General features: G+C 34.9%; 1 protein-coding gene across 2 annotated transcripts in view; it reads left to right on the forward strand.

The window, feature by feature from the left end:
* The first annotated feature begins 1,150 nt into the window (after window positions 1-1,150).
* Window positions 1,151-19,471, forward strand: part of LOC137622218 (glycine receptor subunit alpha-4-like) — a 300,662-nt gene continuing 282,341 nt past the window's right edge. For both annotated transcript variants that reach the window (XM_068352710.1, XM_068352702.1), the window contains exon 1: window positions 1,151-1,414. The gene's annotated coding sequence lies outside the window, so the exon portion shown is untranslated. The remainder of the gene's footprint in view (window positions 1,415-19,471) is intronic.

Genomic DNA, 19,471 nt, shown 5'->3' on the forward strand with positions numbered 1-19,471 from the left:
GTACAGTATAATGCAAAGCCTCACGACTGCATAATGCATGAGAACATAGGCCTAGTAGTGATTGTCTTTTTTATTTTTATAACCTTTTTCTTTGTCTTACTTTCCCTTTCAAAATGCCGAAGTAAATTTGATATACGTTATGGATAAAAAAAGACATCTGTCAAAGGGGATTAATCTCTTATACTTTCTTTATATGAAGTGTCATGGATGACAGTCATTAATATACCATCATATTGCATACTTTTAGCTAAAGCGTTAGAAACGCGTGCACCATCTACCCTGTAGAATTTATATGTAAACACAATGGGGCATAATGTTTATAACGAATACTTTGGGGGAAAAATAAAACTTTTATTTCCCTCTTAAGTTTCCATCTTCAGAGTTAATGCTTGACTAGAAAATGAATTTATACCAGTGCAATTATTATACTGCTGTTGACATTCCTTGATATAACCGTAAGACTTGTGCCACAAATCTTATTAAACTGTACATATATTCCTGATTCTTTGCCTTCCTAATCATTGTTCATTTTGATACAAGTATGTAAGAAACGTAATTTCTGTCGTTAGCATTTTAGATGAGATGAAAATCTTTCACCCATGATGTCTTGTCTCGACACCTTCTTCATTGTTCTGTTATCTTTCTGTAAGTTTCATCATTACCGTTGTTTTAGAATACTTCCCTGCTTTCAAAATATAGGTCTGCACCTGTGCAAAAATTCACTTTATTTTGTACTGATAACTACTACTACATATTATTAGATAGGATAATTTCTAATCTCTAATCTTGTTTTAGGAAATCCCTCAAAATGAGTACATTTGCATGCTCAACACTTTTGTTTTACCACATGATTAATAATTGTAGTTTAAATAAATGGACATTGCATGAGCTTAAGAGCGGGGAACAGAGTTGGTAGGATCAAGAAGAAAACAAGCATCATGACTCTTTTACTGACAGTTTCATTTTATAGGGCGAGAACCTCAGTTGGATTCTAAAGAAAAAAAAATAATAATGAAAATCGTAATTATCAACGCGATTATCCCAATCCTTTAAACCAGCTCTAGCAGTCAGTGTCCAGGACTGGCTCCCTCATGCGCTCTCCCAAACTCCGGACACTCGGTCAGTCACTCACAGACTCACAGTCACACAGCTGCTGAATCAGTATCCTCCCAGACGTGAAGAAAGTAACACACTCCGGGTGCGTCTCCCCAGTTACACATTCTGTCCGTTCTCTGCCCTGAAGCTAGAATCCTTCAAATTTTGTTTTGATTTTTTTTACTGTTATAGTTTCCCCCCTTTAGTTCGTGTTGTTTATGAACAGAATATTGTTTATTGTCCTAGCGAGGTAACAAATTTCTTCAAGTGCATTTGGTAATGGAAAGAAACTACAAAAGCTACAAAATGATGTGAAAAGGTAAGCATGCTCTTTTCTATATATTTGACTATCTCTCTTGATAATATATTTATTGGTAAATACTTAATTGAGGTAAGACTTATTTTGTTCGCGACCTCCTTGGGTATGTAAGAGCCAAAATCTCGAATGATTGGCAAGGGATCAGGAAAAGTAAAAGAGAAAGAGAGGAAAACGAACAGACCCACTTGCTTGGCTAATGACCACTTAAGGTATGCTACTGAAACTTGGGTAGTTATTGTCATGGCTTTAAAAACACAGCAACCTCGCCCCTAAAGACTTTTTGAGAAACTGAAAATTGAAAGGTTATGCACTTTTGATCCATCTTCTCCAAAGGATACTAAAACATAGGCCTATAGTAAATATTATTATTATTAATTGCTAAGCTACAACCCTAGTTGGAAAAGCAGAATGCTAAAAGCCCAGGGGCCCCAACAAGGAAGATAGCCCTGTAAGGAAAGAAAACAAAAGGAAAAACAAAATATTTTAAGAACGGTAACAACATTAAAACAAATATTTCCTATATAAACTATAGATACTTTAACAAAACAAGAGAAAGAAATTAGACAGAATAGTGTGCCAAAGTATACCCTCAAGCAAGAGAACTAACCCAAGACAGTGGAAGACCATGGTACAGAGGCTATGGCACTATCCAAGACTAGAGAACAATGTTTTGAATTTGGAGTGCCCTTCTAGAATAGCTAAGGAGTCTCTTCTACCCTTACCAAGAGGAAAGTAGCCACTGAACAATTACAGTGCAGTAGTTAACCCCTTGGGTGAAGAAGAATTGTTTGGTAATCTCGGTGTTGTCAGGTGTATGAGGACAGAGGAGAATCTGTAAAGGATACGCCAGACTATTTGGTGTATGTGTAGGCAAAGAGAAAGAACCGTAACCTGAGACAAGGATCCAATGTAGTACTGTCTGGCCAGTCAAAGGATATATATATATATATATATATATATATATATATATATATATATATATATATATATATATATATATATATATATATATATATATATATATATGGCGAGAGATATGAGCCTGGGAAAAGATGATGCAAGAAAGGAATAGGAATAGCGATAAATGAAGTTGGCTCTATCGGCCGATCCTGTATAAAGTGGGACTAATAAGGACGAAAAGAGAAATGTGTATGTATATACATTATATATATATATATATATATATATATATATATATATATATGATTGAACGATTTTTCTCCTTTTTGAGCGGGTGATGCTAGAAACAATCTTTTGGTATTCCCTGAATCATACGCCCAGTTAGTTAATCAAGTAATTGTTCTGAAGTCAGCAATAGTCTACTTTTATGTGAATTGATTTGCTGTCTGCATTAGGATACTGTTTCACGGGGATTGTTTTTCTAGCAATGGCTTTGATCTTTTAGAATTTAGACGTTAGTGGCGGTTGCAGTACTGAAAGCCAATGCTCGTCATTTTGCAATGAAATATTGGTACAGTTGCATGGGGAGAACCCATTACCAATGTAAGTATAATTGATATCAGTATAGTAGAAAAACGATTGACTAATGTTATTAGAGTTCTGTTTAATATGTTAGTATTAATATATTTTGATTGTTGTAATAAAAAAAAATTGTGAGTATTAGCACTAGCTAGTTCTATTGGTCGTAAGATGCAGTCTTTTTAACTGAAATCCACGAAAAACTTGCTATTATCCTGTAAGCATAACGTTTTCATCGATAATCGTTTATAATAAAAACGGTAGTAGTATATATATTACGTAGTTAAAATCATGTTGAATCTTCCCTGAAGTAAGGAAAAGGCCTGTTTATAGAGGAAACCGTTCCCGCCGGTGTCACAGCTTCAGCCCCGATTGATACTTTTATCAAATTATCCATATGTCAATGTTAAAAGATTGCCGATTTGCCAGAGCGTGTGTCAGGCCGGAATGGCCAGGTAATCTTAGATAAGGAATTTTGGTTGAATGGTTATCTGTGTTGAAAATGACTGTAAAGCGTTGCAGGTATTATATTAGCTAATTATTAACCATTTTTTTCACGTGTGAAAATGCTTTAATTAAGCTAGGTCTAAATGAGCTTTCACATTAGAGCATTTTCTGGTATAATTTTACTCTTTGGCTTCAAGTCAGCTGCTATGTTTCTCGGTATCTTTTGATGTGCTTCCTATAATTGAACTAAAATGGTACTCGTCCGTCACAAGGTCTAAATAATTTCGTTTTATAACATGATTTCTTTTGTGTTTTGTTTTACAAACTTGACATGTACTTACAAAAAATGTAACCATCCATTATATAAATAATTCATCTTTTGAAACAGTATGTTCAAGAGATAGCTTTTCGCAGATTTTGATTTTGGGTGGCATAATGGGAGCCTTTTTGGTGCCATTGATGTTGGCATCGATCAGTTTGTCAATATTAGTTTATAGTTGTCTTTGTTAACTTAATATTCCATGATTACACATACAAACACACACACACACACACACACATATATATATATATATATATATATATATATATATATATATATATATACACATAGGCCTATCTATATATATGACTATCTTCTCTCTCTCTCTCTCTCTCTCTCTCTCTCTCTCTCTCTCTCTATATATATATATATATATATATAGATAAGCATATATATAGATAGGCCTATATATATATATATATATATATATATATATATATATATATATATATATATATATATATATAATGTGTGTATGTACACTTTCGTCGTTTTGCTTAATATTTATTAATGTTTCTGTCTGCTAATATGGTCATACTGCATATATCCTTGCTAATCTCCTGCGAAAGTTTTAAAGCTGTAATTCTTTTTTAGGCCGTGATATAGAAATACAAGTTTACATTTTAGATAAAAATAACTGTTAAAACGCATTTTAACCGTTATTGTTGTTAATATTAATGTTAATATTAATATACCGGAACTGCAGTCGTACTCTAATGTGTTAAGTGTAAAATGCTCTCTAACACAAACAACTATATTATATCATCATCATCATCAGCCGTTACTACTCCACTGCAGAACAAAGGCCTCAGACATATCCTTACACTTGCGTCTGATTATGGTCCTATCTATGCCAGGCCACACCCGCAGACTTTCTTAGTTCGTCAATCCATCGTCTTGCTTCTTTCACAATCTTACATACCCATTCTATTATTCTTATTGTTCATCTATTGTCTGCTCATTATATGTCCTGTACATGCCCATTTCGTTTTCTTACATATTGTTAGAATATCATCTGTTTTAGTTAGCTCTCGCATCCTTGTTGCCTTTTTTTCTTTATTTTTTTATTCTTTTTGTCTCTTAGTGTTATTCCCATCATTTTTTTCCGCAGCTCTCTAAATTGTATCTAGGTTATGCTCTAAAGATTTAGCAGGGGTCTAATTTTCTGATGAATAAGTTTTATATATATACATATATATATATATATATATATATATGTATGTATATATATATATATATATATATATATATATATATATATATATGTGTGTATGTGTTGCGTGTGTGCTTGCGTGCGTGTGTTTGTACTTTCAATATTCTTACACCTTTTCTCAAAGAGGGCTAGAAAATATCCTCCTGGTTCCCTCTCCCTAAGATTAGAATGTCCTTTGAAAGCCTGGAAGCGCTAGAATACGGTGAATTAGGTTTTATTATTAAAAGGTCGGAGATTAACCAGAGAACTGAGTCAAACATGACTTGCAGAGCTGGCCTGGTTATGGGTGAGTTGACTAGTGAGCATTATGTGTATCAAACGGCTTAATCGTGATTCAGTGTCAGTGCTTATTCCATTGCTGTTTGTAGTATTAATGGAGAAAACTGCAAAGTAGTTAGGAAAGTGGGTCATACTTTATACAGCAGACCTCTTGTTGATGGTAGAATTTCATTAAGGCGGCGAAAATGTTTGAAATATGCAAGAGTAGAATGAAGAAGATATAAATGAAAATCAGCGTAGAAATGATAGTGACAATTGAGGACGCAAAGGAAAAGATTTAATGGCTATGTAGCGAGAGGGGTGTGATGATGAATATGCTCTGTGTATCAAATGTAACGCATATTGTCACAGGATGTGGCATGAACTGCAAAATCTGTATGGAACAGATCTTCGTTAACCGAAAATTAAAGCAAGAGAAAATGGTGACGGTAGAGGAGCTGAGAATTGTGATAGATAGGCAGATCTTGGAAGAGTAGAGGATTTCTAGTAGGTTGGCCAGGGCACCAGTCAGCCGTTGAGATACTACCGCTAGAGAGCTATTGGGGTATTTGATTGGCCAGACAGTACTGCATTGGGTCATTCTCTCTGGTTACGGCTAATTTTTTCTTTGCTTACACATACCCCGAATAGTCTGGCATATTCTTTCCATTCTCCTCTGCCCTCATATACCTAACAACACTGAGATTACCAAACAATTCTTCGCTCAAAGGGTTAACTACTGAACTGTGTTGTTCAGTGGCTACTTTCCTCTTGGTAAGGGTAGAAGAGTGTTTTTAGCTATGGTACGAATTTCCTCTATGAGATCGGCGTCAATGACCTTAGATGTCAGAATGCCAGAAAACCTCAGATCAATCAATCTTCCATGAGGACACTGAAATCAAACCATTGTTCTCTATTCCTGGGTATTACCGTGGCCTCTGTACCATGGTCTTCCACTGTCCTTGGGTAGAGTTCTCTTGAGGGTACACTCGGGCACATTATTCTATCTTATTTCTCTTTCTCATGTCTTTTGACGTTTTTATAGTTTATATATGAAAGATTTATTTTAATGTTGTTACTCTTCTCAAACTATTTAAATTGTTCATTACTTCTCTTGTAGTTTTTTCCTTATTTCCTTTCTTCTCTTGGCTATTTTTTCTGTTGGAGCCCTTGGGCTTATAGCATCTTGCTTTTCCAACTAAGGCTGTAGCTTAAAAAGTACCGTAATGATCATAATAATAGTACCATAGGACTAGGGGAACATTGGCCTGAAGCATGAGTTGATGGGTTACAAGAGAATGGATGCAGCATAGTTGGAATAAAATTATAATCTTCAATTAGTTGAGAAAGATAAAAGCTTAAGAATGGTACATAAAACTCAGATTTCAAGTCTTACCCAGTAAAGGTAAGATACGTAGATATTTATGTAACTATGATGATGCATACGTCTTTATTTGCATATATATTTGTAAATGTGCATTATGTACACATCTACGTAGGCTATATAGTTTACACACACGCACACACGTATGTATATATATATATATATATATATATATATATATATATATATATATATATATATATATATATATATATATGTGTGTGTATGTGTGTAAACTATATACATAGATATATGTGTACAGTACATACATACACATATGCAAACATATATGTAAATAAAGACATATGCATTATCATAGTTACATGTGTATAGTGTTAGTATATATACATGCATATACATTGTATATATATATATATATATATATATATATATATATATATATATATATATATATATATATATATATGGTACTTGGGCATGCTACTTTACGTTTGAAATTAATTTTAACATTATCCTATTGGCGTAAAAAAATAGAAGACAGCCTCACTCCAGACAAACTGAGCTTCAGATAGTTTTCAGGATGATATTATTATTATTATTATTATTATTATTATTATTATTATTATTACAACCCAAGTTAAAACCCTAGTTGGAAAAGCAGGATGCTATAATCCCAAGGGCTCCAATAAGGAACAATATACCAGTGAGGAAAGGAAATAAATCAACTACAAGGTAATTAATAACCAATCAAAATAGGACATTTTAAGAACATTAACAACATTAAATTAGAATTTTTTATAAATAAACTATAAAAACTTCAAAACAACAAGAGGAAGAGAAATAAGTCTGGCCTAATCTTTACAGATTCTTCCCTGTCCTCATACACCTGACAACACTGATTACTAAACAATTCTTCTTCTATCAAGGGGTTAACTACTGCACTGTTATCGTTAAGTGGCTACTTTCCTCTTGGTATGGGTAGAAGAGACGCTTTAGTTATGGTAAGCAGCTCTTCTAGAAGGGCACTCCAAAATCATACCATTGCTCTCTAGTCTTGGGTAGTGCCATAGCCTTTGTACCATGGTATTCCACTATCTTTGGTTTGAATTCTCTTGCTTGAGGGTACACTCGACCTTTTGGAGTGTCTTTCTGTTAGAAGAGCTGATTACCTTAGCTAAAGATTCTCTTCTACCCTCACCAAGAGGAAAGTAGCCACTGAACAATTACATTGTAGTAGTTAACCCCTTGTCCAAAGAAGAATTGTTTGGTACTCTCAGTGTTGTCATGTGTGTGAGGATAGAGGAGAATGTGGAAAGAATAGGCCAGACTATTCGGTGTTTGTGTAGGCAAAGACAAAATGAGCTAGAGAGTTGGTGGGTCCTTTGACTGGCCAGACAGTACTACATTGGATCCTTCTCTCTGGTTACGGTTCATTTTCCCTTTGCTTACACATACACCGAATAGTCTGGTCTATTCTTTACGGATTCTCCTCTGTACTCAAACACCTGACAACACTGAGGGTACCAAACAATTCTTCTTCACCCAAGGGGTTAACTACTGCACTGTAATTGTTCAGTAGCTACTTGCCTTTTGGTAAGGGTAGAAGAGACTCTTTAGTTATGGTAAGTAGCTATTCTAGGGGTACACTCCAAAATTAAACCATTGTGCTTTAGTTTTTTTTTTTTTTTTTTTTTTTTTGTAGTGCCATAGCCTCTATACCCTGGTCTTACACTGTCTTGGGGTAGAGTTCTCTTGCTTGAGGTTACATTCTGGCACACTATTCTATCTATTTATCTTCCTCTTATTTTGTTAAAGCTTTTATAGATTATATATGACATATTTATTTTAATGTTGTTACTGTTCTTGATATATTCTGTTTTAATTACTTCTCTCATTTCTTCATTTCCTTTCCTCACTTTATCCTGTTGGAGGCCCTTGGCTTATAGCATCCTGCTTTTCCAACTAGGGTTGTAGCTTGGTAAGTAATAATAATAACCAGAGAGAGGGATCCAATGCAGTACTGTCTGGCCAGTCAAAGTACCAAATAACTCGCTAGCGGTAGTATCTCAACGAGTGACTGGTGCCCTGGCCAACCTACTACCTACCGCGAAAACTGCATTTACGATTTTGCATTCAATATTTGGTGTCGACACGTGTTTTGAATAAAATTTTACGTGATTCTTAATCAGGACTACATTGGTTAAGCAATGTAATTTCAAATCCATATAATGAAACTATAAGAGAGATTACTCGAGTGCCATATGTGGATGAGATCATGGTGACTAGTAGATGCTCTTTGCACTCCCCAAGAGAGATTAGCTCACCAAATTTTCAACTGGGCTCCACAAGGCACTAGAGTTGGAAGACCAAGGCCTACATGGCTTAGGACTATGAAGCGTGGAATAGATGATGAATGGAGAAGCATTGATTTAAAAGTTCAAGATAGAGACGACTAGCGAAATCTAACTGAGTCACTTTGCGTCAATATGCGTAGGAGGATATGATGATGAAGGTTATGGTGATGAAAATTTCAGAACCAAAACATTGTTAGAAATATTGCTTTCTTAAACAATTTATTTCATTTTCGACGTAAAGCGTAACGAAAAATCACTGTGTTCATCATCAAATAGTTTTTTGACAAGAAAATTTATATAAGAATGAAAAAAGTAATACCCTATACAATATGTATATTATAAATAAGTTAGAATTTTAGGTAAAAACTAAATACGTCCTGGTTCAATTATGGGTGATCTTCATAAACACCGCTAATCTTATTTCCCTTTTCACTATTACTCTTATATAGTATTCGGAAATCCTTGATGTTCATGTCGGCATAACCCATATCTTCACAATGATTTCTTATGGGTGAAGACCTTGGAATTTTTAAAGGCTGGTTTGTGTTGAAGCCAGGGAGGTCATTCATCGTGGAAATGCAACTGGGGAAACTCCTGCAGTTGCACTAGGAAGTCAAAATTAAAAATGCGATTGAGCTGCAAAATCGATAAGGGAACTAGGTAAAACGGATTTTGTCGTAGGAAAAATATATTTTTGAGTGAGATCGCAGTAGGGCAAAAGGGATGCTTCAGCCTGCAAAGAACCTCTAGTAATGCCTACTGTGCACCTCATGAGGTGTACTGATGGTGCTACTCCCCTATGGGGATGGCTCTTGTAGCTTGGTGGTGCCTCTTCATTCGAAGAGTCCTGTGTTCGATCCCAATGTGAGGTAGATTTTTTTTTTTTGAAGTAAAAGTATGACTACGCAATAGTCCAAATCGACCATGATGTGAAAGTTTATTTTTAAGTAAATCTGGTGATCATGATGTGGATGGAAAACACTGATATATGTATTCGAATGTCATTTGTAATCTATGCTGATTGTGTAAAACTATACGTGATGAAGGACTCTGCACACCCGGATAGATCATTTCAGCACTCATTAAATAGAAAAAGATGAAAACGATGAAAAACAAAGCTAAAGAGATACAGACAATGGAATAGCAATAGTCTGTTTTATCAACTTGAATACATGTGCCAGTTCAAATGATTGGACTTACCTCTTGTGTATGCGTTGTTATCTAGAAAATGAGAATCAACTTATCAACAAGGCATATCGGCCATCCTAGCCCTTTTTTTTTTTAGATTGCAATGTTGATTTCGTAGTATATTGTAAAAGTTATGGAGGAGGGTTTTCCAAACGTTACTAATCAAAGACTGGAGATTTAACCCTAGATAAGTATGATAGAATGCGATACAGAATATAGATAAGGTTCTGATTATAAGGATACAAAATTCAAAGATAGAACTGGAACTAAAAATGAGATTTGGCTAATGCTTCTTAAGCCTAAAAGATACTCTGAAGATTTCAGGTCAGTTGCTCCAAAGGATAAGCGATGTACTAATTTTGTAGATTTTTCAACTTTGTTACTCAAATTTCATGGGAAGTTATCGGCAGATTTGATGTCCAGTCACAACAACAAAAATCAACCTCCCTTTTTATGGAAGCTATCCATTAATTTTCCTTTTCTTGGGCGTTGAAACTGAATTAATGTATGAGGATAGCAAAAAGAGAAATATCTGCTGATAAGTAAAGACATTTCATGTAGTAGTGAGTTGAAAATTAGAAAAATAGATTTTAAGTATCAAACAAAAGAACTACAAATTAAAAAAGGGAAAGTATGTATTTGAAGATGTTTTCAGAAACCTTGTATTGTAAATTATATAATAGAATAATTTGAAATCTTGGTATAATCATAGACTTATAAAATCCGGTATTAACGCTACTGGGTTTATTTTTTTTTTTATCTATATATTTCATGTCTGTTTATTGCAAATAATTGCGGACAAACAAAACAATAATGTTTTCAGTAAGAGGAGAATCGGCGAACGGCTATTAAATGTGAAAAGCTAATTATACATTTTGACAAAAGTTCATATATTTTGATTATATGTCGCTGAAATGTCCGAAGTCTTTCCGCTCAATTTTTTTTAATATAAATTCACATTCCTTTTCTTAGTTGTTCGTAGGTAGTGCTGGACACAAACCAGTAAAATGTAATGTAGTATCAGTGAACAAAGGTAGATTTTAAAGAAGTCTAATTGAGCTCCCAAGTACCAGGAAAACAGTAGCTTTGTCTTTATAATATCTTGTTTTGCAACTAATATTTACAGAAGTGATAACACATAAAGAAATTACAAATTTATCATTCACTTGATTTGGAAGCACTAAACGAATATTTTCTTGATTTTTATTTGCAGAAATTTCTTGTTGCAGCATCAATGCATGATTTGAATTTAGATTACTTTAACTCTTTCTCAACAGCAGAAAGTGGTAAATTCTTGTAGCTTTGCTTAATGTAATATTGCCAATATGTATTATTCACATCAGGAAAAATAGAAGGTAAAAATATAATTCTTATATTACTTTTTGGCATTCACGTTTGACCTTTTGCGATTAATCATTTTGAAGTGCGTTGAATCTCAAATGTTCACTCTTCATGTCACGTACTCTGAACAAAATTGTAGGGTTTGAATGTATAAGCATGGTGATAAATTGGTAATCCATTGGCTTTGCACCATAATTATTTATGTATATGCACTTTAGGAAACAAATTTGATATTTGGCACAGTTGTATATAGGATAATTACAAATCATTCTGGATATAGAAACACCATTATAGTGCCCCCAGATTGCGATCAATGGAAATATTCCTTTTGTTATGGAAAAGACTAAACTTTGATTCTAATCAATATTTTTCACTCTCTTTTGAAATATAGCTCCCAGTGATAATAGACTAGATGCTACTGTCTGAATATACCGAAAAGTCAGCTTATAGCAGACCAAGTAGCATTTCCCCCAAATAAATCTAATGTAAATCTATGTTATAAAAGGAGTGCCGGAAACATCAGATGTTTTAAATAGATGCTGACATGTATCATATTTTGCATGATATATACCCAACATATTACTTCAGAATTTAAGTGCAAAGTAATTGTTGTATCACACGTAGTCATCAACTGTGTTTCAAAGTGAGTTTTACAGTAGCTGAAGCTGTTGACCTTTTAACAAAGGAATATGATTACATTAAGGTCTTTTTAAAGAAGAAACTTAATTAACGAGGACTAAAATTGCAATTATATTTTACACAAATTGAAATATCAAAATGAGGTGTTACAGTTTTCACAATGACTCTTTATATGCAATCACATGTATTAGTATAAACATAATGGGAGCTTCAGATTTGGTATACGTCCATTGCAAAAACAGGTTTATTCATATGTAATATTTGTTCTTTAATGGCAGTTACATGTAGTGATGTTCGTAAGAATCTAATCATAAGTTATAACAAAATTATAATGGATTACTACAATTCTATATCCTTGTACACATATGCATTGTCTATGTACACCAGCACACAAATACAACTTAGTGAATATAAGTGACTTCTCTTTGCAATCCCAGTAGGAGGACTTGCATCCTTTTTGCACCTACAGTTAATTAATTCTCTACTGATCTTTGATGCCTCTAGCAATGAAGTCCACAGAAACTCCCAACCATGTCCACATCTTTGCCAATCCAGCTTCCATGACTTTGTAAATTAGCACCCTGATCCAGTCCGCACAATAGGGATTAGAGCAGGTGATTTCTCAGGTCCTATCTCAGCACTCATACAAGCACCAAGAAGCTACATTGTGCTCACATGATTATCAGCAAGGATCCTCTCCAACCTAGGACAAGCACTTGCGTGATGCTGTTGCAAGTTGCGATGTGCCACGCTCTTTCATTCGCTACCCCGAGATTAAGGTACTTGGGACCACTTAGCCTAAAAAAACAGGAGAGCCAGGAGCAGTCCTCTTATCGGAGGAAACCAGCTAATGCTCGTTCATCTCTTTTACCTCAGGGGATCACCCCGTTTTGTTCGATGATCAGCTGGTGAATATCTCAGCAGATTCCTCGATGAGTGTCAAGAGAATCATTGACACTATGACACCCGACTTTAGTCTGTTATCAATGAAGGCAGATATCTTCACGATTACTAAAGTCTTCGAGCTCATTTATGTGTTGGTAATGAGACTTCTCTTGCTATCAGAGAGGCTAGTTCCTCACGGGCAGCTCCCGATGGTCGTTCCAATACTTCTTGAAGCTTTACTAGTCAGCAACCAGCATTTTCTTTTTTTCTGGTTTGTTGTTGCATTAATTCTGTACAATCTACCTTGGTAGCTGCAAGACAATTTTCTATGCAGGAACTCCCTTCCTCTGCAGAGCCTGCTGTCCGCAGACATATTTGAGAAGGGATCGGACCCCCACTTGTTTCCTATCTTTCTTGTATGATCCAAAGAAGAAAGGTGTGTACTGCTCTGTAGGTGAATTTAGTAAATTACTTTTTAACATTGAGGAATGACATGCTTCCGTTCATGACTTACATAAACGGAAAGGGCTCGTCTCACGTACAAGTAGGTGCACTCTTGGAAATCTACAAGGTTGGGCTGTTTGCAACTTTTGCCCAGGCAAGACTCCCTATATCAGGGTGGTCCAACCTTTTCCATGCCAAGGGCCAAAAAATAAAATTAATATTAGAATTATAATTCCTGGTGCAGCAACTGAAGGGGAGCACCTTCCCCCAAGGGGATAGGATTCATTTCCTTTATATAAATGATTTGTTTACCAAGTATGTAGATGCACTTGAAGAGTTTACACACCGTGCCATAAGATTTTCCCCCCATACTTATTTGTATATGTATATTTTTTTCCGAAGCAAGACAAAAAAATATCTGGTAAAAATTACAAATTCAAAGCTTTTATAGTTCTGTTAATATTTAACTTCAAATCATAATTAAAGTACATATGATATACAAAAAGAGAAAAAAAAGTTATAAACAACTCAGTTACTAGTATTTAGTAATAATTTCTAATCATAAAATAAGAAAAAATAGAACCTTACACAGTTCTATTCCTGTTTAACTTCAAAATACTGTACAATCAAAGTAAATCTACAGCCACAACCATATATATATATATATATATATATATATATATATATATGTATATATATATATATATATATATATATATATATATATATATATATATATACACATACATTCATATATCTTTTCTCAAATTCACACTATATCCCTTCAAGTTTTCCCCCCCCCCCAAAAAAAAAGATGAGGAGTATGTTCCATTATTTCTATTCAATTCATGACAAGAAGGCAAGTGTGTTAGATCATTCTTGTTTAAGCATTCACTGAAAAGTTGCAGCTTTTTACGAAGAGAATCAATATGTCCTACTAACTGGGAAACACGCCTCTGATTAAGTTCACAATACTGACAATACTTGTCATGGCATCATTCATCTGCAATATTTTGCTTCATAAGGCCTCCTGGTGAATAATGCAGTGCAGTATGATGCAATGCACTCCATTTTTCTTTAAATGGCCAACTAACCCCATATTACTGCCAACCATAGCTTCTGTACTATCACTTATAATGCAGGAACACATTTTAAACCCTCCATATTCATTGACCACGGATTTGAGGGAAATGTGTGTGTATATATATATATATATATATATATATATATATATATATATATATATACTGTATATATGTATATATATACATATATATATGTATATCAAATAAGCCATATATATTAATACATTAAAGTCTGAATTCTCTCTATATATATAGGCTACATATATATATATGTATATATATATACATATATATATGTATATATATATATGTATATCAAATAAGTCATATATATTAATACATTAAAGTCTGGATTCTCTTAACGACCTCGGGATCAGAGACCCAGGCGGAATCACCCAAAGACTATAGTATCAGACCGGCCGGGATTTTAACCCTGGTCCAGGATACCTGTATGCCAGTGACCATACCACTCAGCCACGAAGAAAGAAATGTGCAAAAATTTATCATATATATGCACATATATCAGAACCACTGCTATCAGCATTCAATGACTGCATCTTGACAAGTTCTTCGTGTACCACAAAATCTTCTACAATGGTGCCGGCAAATATGAGTAACTGACTTGTGTCACTTACACCAGTGCTGTCATGTAAATCCAATAAAAACTACTTGCGATGCTTCATTATATTTTCAAGTTCCATGGAAACATGCTGATCAAATTCATTCACTCTTTCTACAACTCTTTGGTAAGAAAATGACACACTTTCAAATTTCTTTACTACCCGGTAATTTTTCTTCAGCAAACTCTTGTCCATTTTTACTGCACACTGCTTTATTAATTCTCCACTCCTAAATGATTTTCTATTTCTTATAAGCACCAAAGTAACTTTTTATAAAGCAGTAAGACTACCTGTTTGTGGTTTTCAGAAGTTATGTAGCCCATGCATTTGCTGTTGATGTTTGCCCATCAAGATATTCAATATACCACTTCGTGATTTTCCCACAAATTGAGCATACTTTTCCTTGGGCGATGTCTCACAATGCCTTCGAACATATTCCTTAAGAACAGAACCTCTTTGATGCCACACAATATTCTTCTTCCCACTTCATATCGTATGTTCTGTTCATATCAGAGCACTTTCATTTCTTATTTTGACTCAATATGGAAAGTCGTTATGAATAATAGTGCCTAACTGTAAAACAGAGGCAAGCTGAAAACTATTCGAAAGATCAGGAGTTCCATCCCCATTCTATTCACGGGGTTTTCCTTAATCTTGTTACATTTATATTGGTTATTGTTATTATTATTACTCTACCTACCGTCAAAAGTAAATTAAACATTTGTATTGAACGCATGGTTTGGAGAGAGAGAGAGAGAGAGAGAGAGAGAGAGAGAGAGAGAGAGTACTGAAATTCTACTGAAATGTGTAATTTTAATAGTTTTTCATTATTTTCATTTTTTTTATTTATTTACAGTAGTATTCAGGAGGGATCATTTTAGGGCCAGTAAGGTTTCGACACATTAAATCACACTGCATAACTAGGTCAGTGTTGGAGGGCCACAAAAAAGCCCCTCGCGGGCCACATTTGGCTTGCGGGCCTGTAGTTGGACCACCCTGCCCTATATCATTGTGTGGCATGATGGCTACCTGCTTCTGGTTTTTACCATCGCCCAACCGCTCGCCATTAGTTGGACAAGGTTTCTGCTCCTCTGTCCCAGTCCATCGGAAGCATTCAAGGACGCTTTCCAACATCCATAGGAATTTTATATGCTTCTTCCTTTCTGCACAATTTCTTGTTTTGTCAATCACTCAATATTCAGTCAACAACAGCAAGGTTTGATTTGACCCTGATTGCTTTCAAACAACCACATACCGAATGGCATCCTGATCAGCTGTTCTCTATTGTCCTTCATCTGGAAAGCTCCTCTATCTTAGGTCTGGACTCTGCGAAAATTGACAAGACCCTTGAGGAGCTCCTAGGGAGCTCAAGCTTTAGGTAATATCTTATGAGTTTGTAGGCCTCTCATGTAATCCTGCTCAAACCCTGCAGACTGCCCTTGGCTAACTTAGTCCTAACAAAAAAAAGTAGGAAACAACTTAATTTTACCTGTGTCATAAGTCATCCTGAAAGATAGAGGATCTTCATCACCTCAGTTCAGGAGCTTGTGCTGAGGACCTAGAACCCAGCCGCTCATGACTTCAAGGCCTTTTTCATCTTTTCCCTACAGGTAGTGACTAGCGGGGATCAGGATAATTTGCCTTCCTGTTCTGGAAGGACACTACAATTCCTCTCACAGCAATAGAAGGAATAAGGGAAAAGATCATAGAACCCTGTGTCTTTTTGCCTTTGTGGAACAATCAGACATGCTTTTTCCTGCAGGCAAGGAGATGAAAGGACCATCCCGTGTTCACCTGCTTGAAGTCTGACATATCAGGTTGATCCTAGCTCTAAGGGAGAACCTGTCTGGGGCACAATTTTTTAATACAAGCTTCAGGTAATGACAGAACCTCCTTCATGTGACAAGAAACATCTTGTCTAATTAGTGGTCGAAATCTAAGTCTCTTAGAATAAGAGGTATGATTAACTGATCTTTTTAACTCTTCTTTCTTCCATTTTTTTGGGGGGGGGGGTGTAGCAGTCAATCCGTTATTTACTGGATTGGAGGATAGATGCAATTGAACCACATGATCGAGAAACTTTTCTTAGCAATATATTTTTTTCTAGAAATAGTTCCCTGTTGCTTCCGGACAAGGAATGGATGGATGAATGTATGAACCCATGTTCTCACAATGACCATATATTTACTGTAGACAGCATATCCTCCATAGATATAGGTTCTTCCATAACAGTCAATCAGTCCCTGGTAGTGATCTAGACTAACACTTGTCTCATCTTCATGTACAGGTCGTTAGAAGGTTGATAAGAGTCACAACTTTTGCTCCTGTACAGGATCAAATCACCTTGACATTTCCAGGGAAAGTAATCTAACAAGTTGGTTATAAGTACGTCCTCCCTCCTAAAGATAAGTCTCCTATTAGGAGACTACAGTAGGATTGTATTCATGTAGGAACAAATCTAAAGAAAAATTCAAGTAATTTGTATTTTTCCTAACAATGAAAATCTGAGTTTTTAAGTTACGCTTCCTGCCTCAACCACCCCAAAAGTCCTATGTTTAAGATCAAAGGGGGAGCTCAGTGCCTTGTTAGGCATGCTTGGCTACCTGCCATCTGGCAGTAAATAATGTCACCTGGTAAAAGTTTCAACAACATTATCCAGCTTTGTTAAAAGCTTACTCCTAATAAAGGGTTCAGGTTCATATAGTTAGAAAAAATACAAATTTCTTTTAAATAATTGTGATTTTCGTAAACATAATAGTTTAGTTTTTTTGAACCTGTGAAATTAAAGCACTTTTACTGGACCTTGATACTTATGGAGGTGTATATCTAAATGACATTTTCCCTTGTGTTTTATAAAGATAGCAGATTTCTTTTATCCTAAGCAGTCTTTTAATTTATGCAATTCAGCAAGAAGAGCTTCTTTTTGCACTTGGAAAATTAGCAATGTCATTCTATTAGGCACATATGTTTGTGGTAGCTCTAATGGAACTGATTATTGCCCAATTTCCATAACTCATACCTAAAGTTTTTGAGTTTTTTGGTAAAATGTCTAAATAGGTGTGTTGAAGGTTTGCAATTTGACTTTTGTAGCATGTGATACCCTTCTTACAATTTCCAGAGCTGTACAGAATTCCCTTGATTGTGGTCTGTTAGAAAGTTTGTATGAATAGCCATGATTTTATTACTGCATTTGACCTGGTTAATCATGAAGCCCTTTTTGTAAGACTTAAAAACAGATGAGAGTAGATGGGTCATTTATTAGTATAATTATTGAGTTTTTAAGTAATATATTGCAAAGTGTAGTTGTTGATGGGCACCCTAGTGAATATAGGAATGTAATATCTGGTGTTCCTCAGGGTTGTGTTCTTGGCCCTTTACTTTTCATACTTGTTACATAGCAGATGAGGCTACCCTCTTTGCATAAATTTAATCTCTTTAATGTAGACATGTGGTTGCTCAGTCCCTTAACAGAGATCTAGCTAAATTTAGTGCATGGTGCAAATTATGGGTCGAGGGGGGTGGGAGGAGCTGAACCCTTACAAATCTCAAAAGTATGGTTGGTAGTAGGTCAATTGTGGCTCATCAACAACCTGGTGTTTGCATTGACAATTTCTCAAACTATATACAACTCATTTGAAATTTTAAGTGGGATTCTTGATTGCAACTTTACTCTTGAGAAACATATCCGGTCTGTTTCTTCAGTTGCACAAAAAATATCATATTGAGAAATTCACAATGTTTTAATTCTTTCATTCTAACATATTTTGAGTATTCTTTTCCTTTGTGGTCTTCAGTTGCTGAATCTCATATTAATTTGTTTAAAAAAAAAAACACTTACGTTCAATTAAATTCCTAATCACTGATCTGGATGTTAATTTTTGGCACTGTCATTCAGTTAGTTTTTTGTCCATGTTACATAAGATTTTTCATAATTCTGAACAGCCTTTGCATTCAGACCATCCCAGACTCTACCGCCCTGCACGTAGTACTGGGTGTACAATTAATTCTAACAGTCTTACCTTCTCCATCATAAGATTCAGTACCACAATACTACACAGTATTCTAGGAAGTTTTATTCCAGCTTGACCAAATTATGAATGATCTTCCTAATCTGCTAAGTTGAATCATAGAACTTCAGATGTTCAAACTTGTTACAAAAGCTTTTCTGTTGAAAAGGTTGAAAAAGCTCATTTCATAGTTTATATATGATATATTCTCATTTTGTTAATGATCTTAAATACAGTATATATTTTTTATTTCTAATATATAGTTTATTCCTTATTTCTCTATTTTCTTCAGCAGTGGTCAGCTATCCTTATTGGAGTCTTTGGACTTGTAGAATCCTGTTGTTCAGCCAGGATTGTAGCTTGGATAGTAATAATAATCATCGATGTCATCTTTTCCCACACCTATTGACGCAAAGGTCCTCGATTAGAT

The sequence above is a fragment of the Palaemon carinicauda genome, chromosome 2 (genome assembly GCF_036898095.1).
Source record: "Palaemon carinicauda isolate YSFRI2023 chromosome 2, ASM3689809v2, whole genome shotgun sequence".
Lineage (NCBI taxonomy): Eukaryota > Metazoa > Arthropoda > Malacostraca > Decapoda > Palaemonidae > Palaemon > Palaemon carinicauda.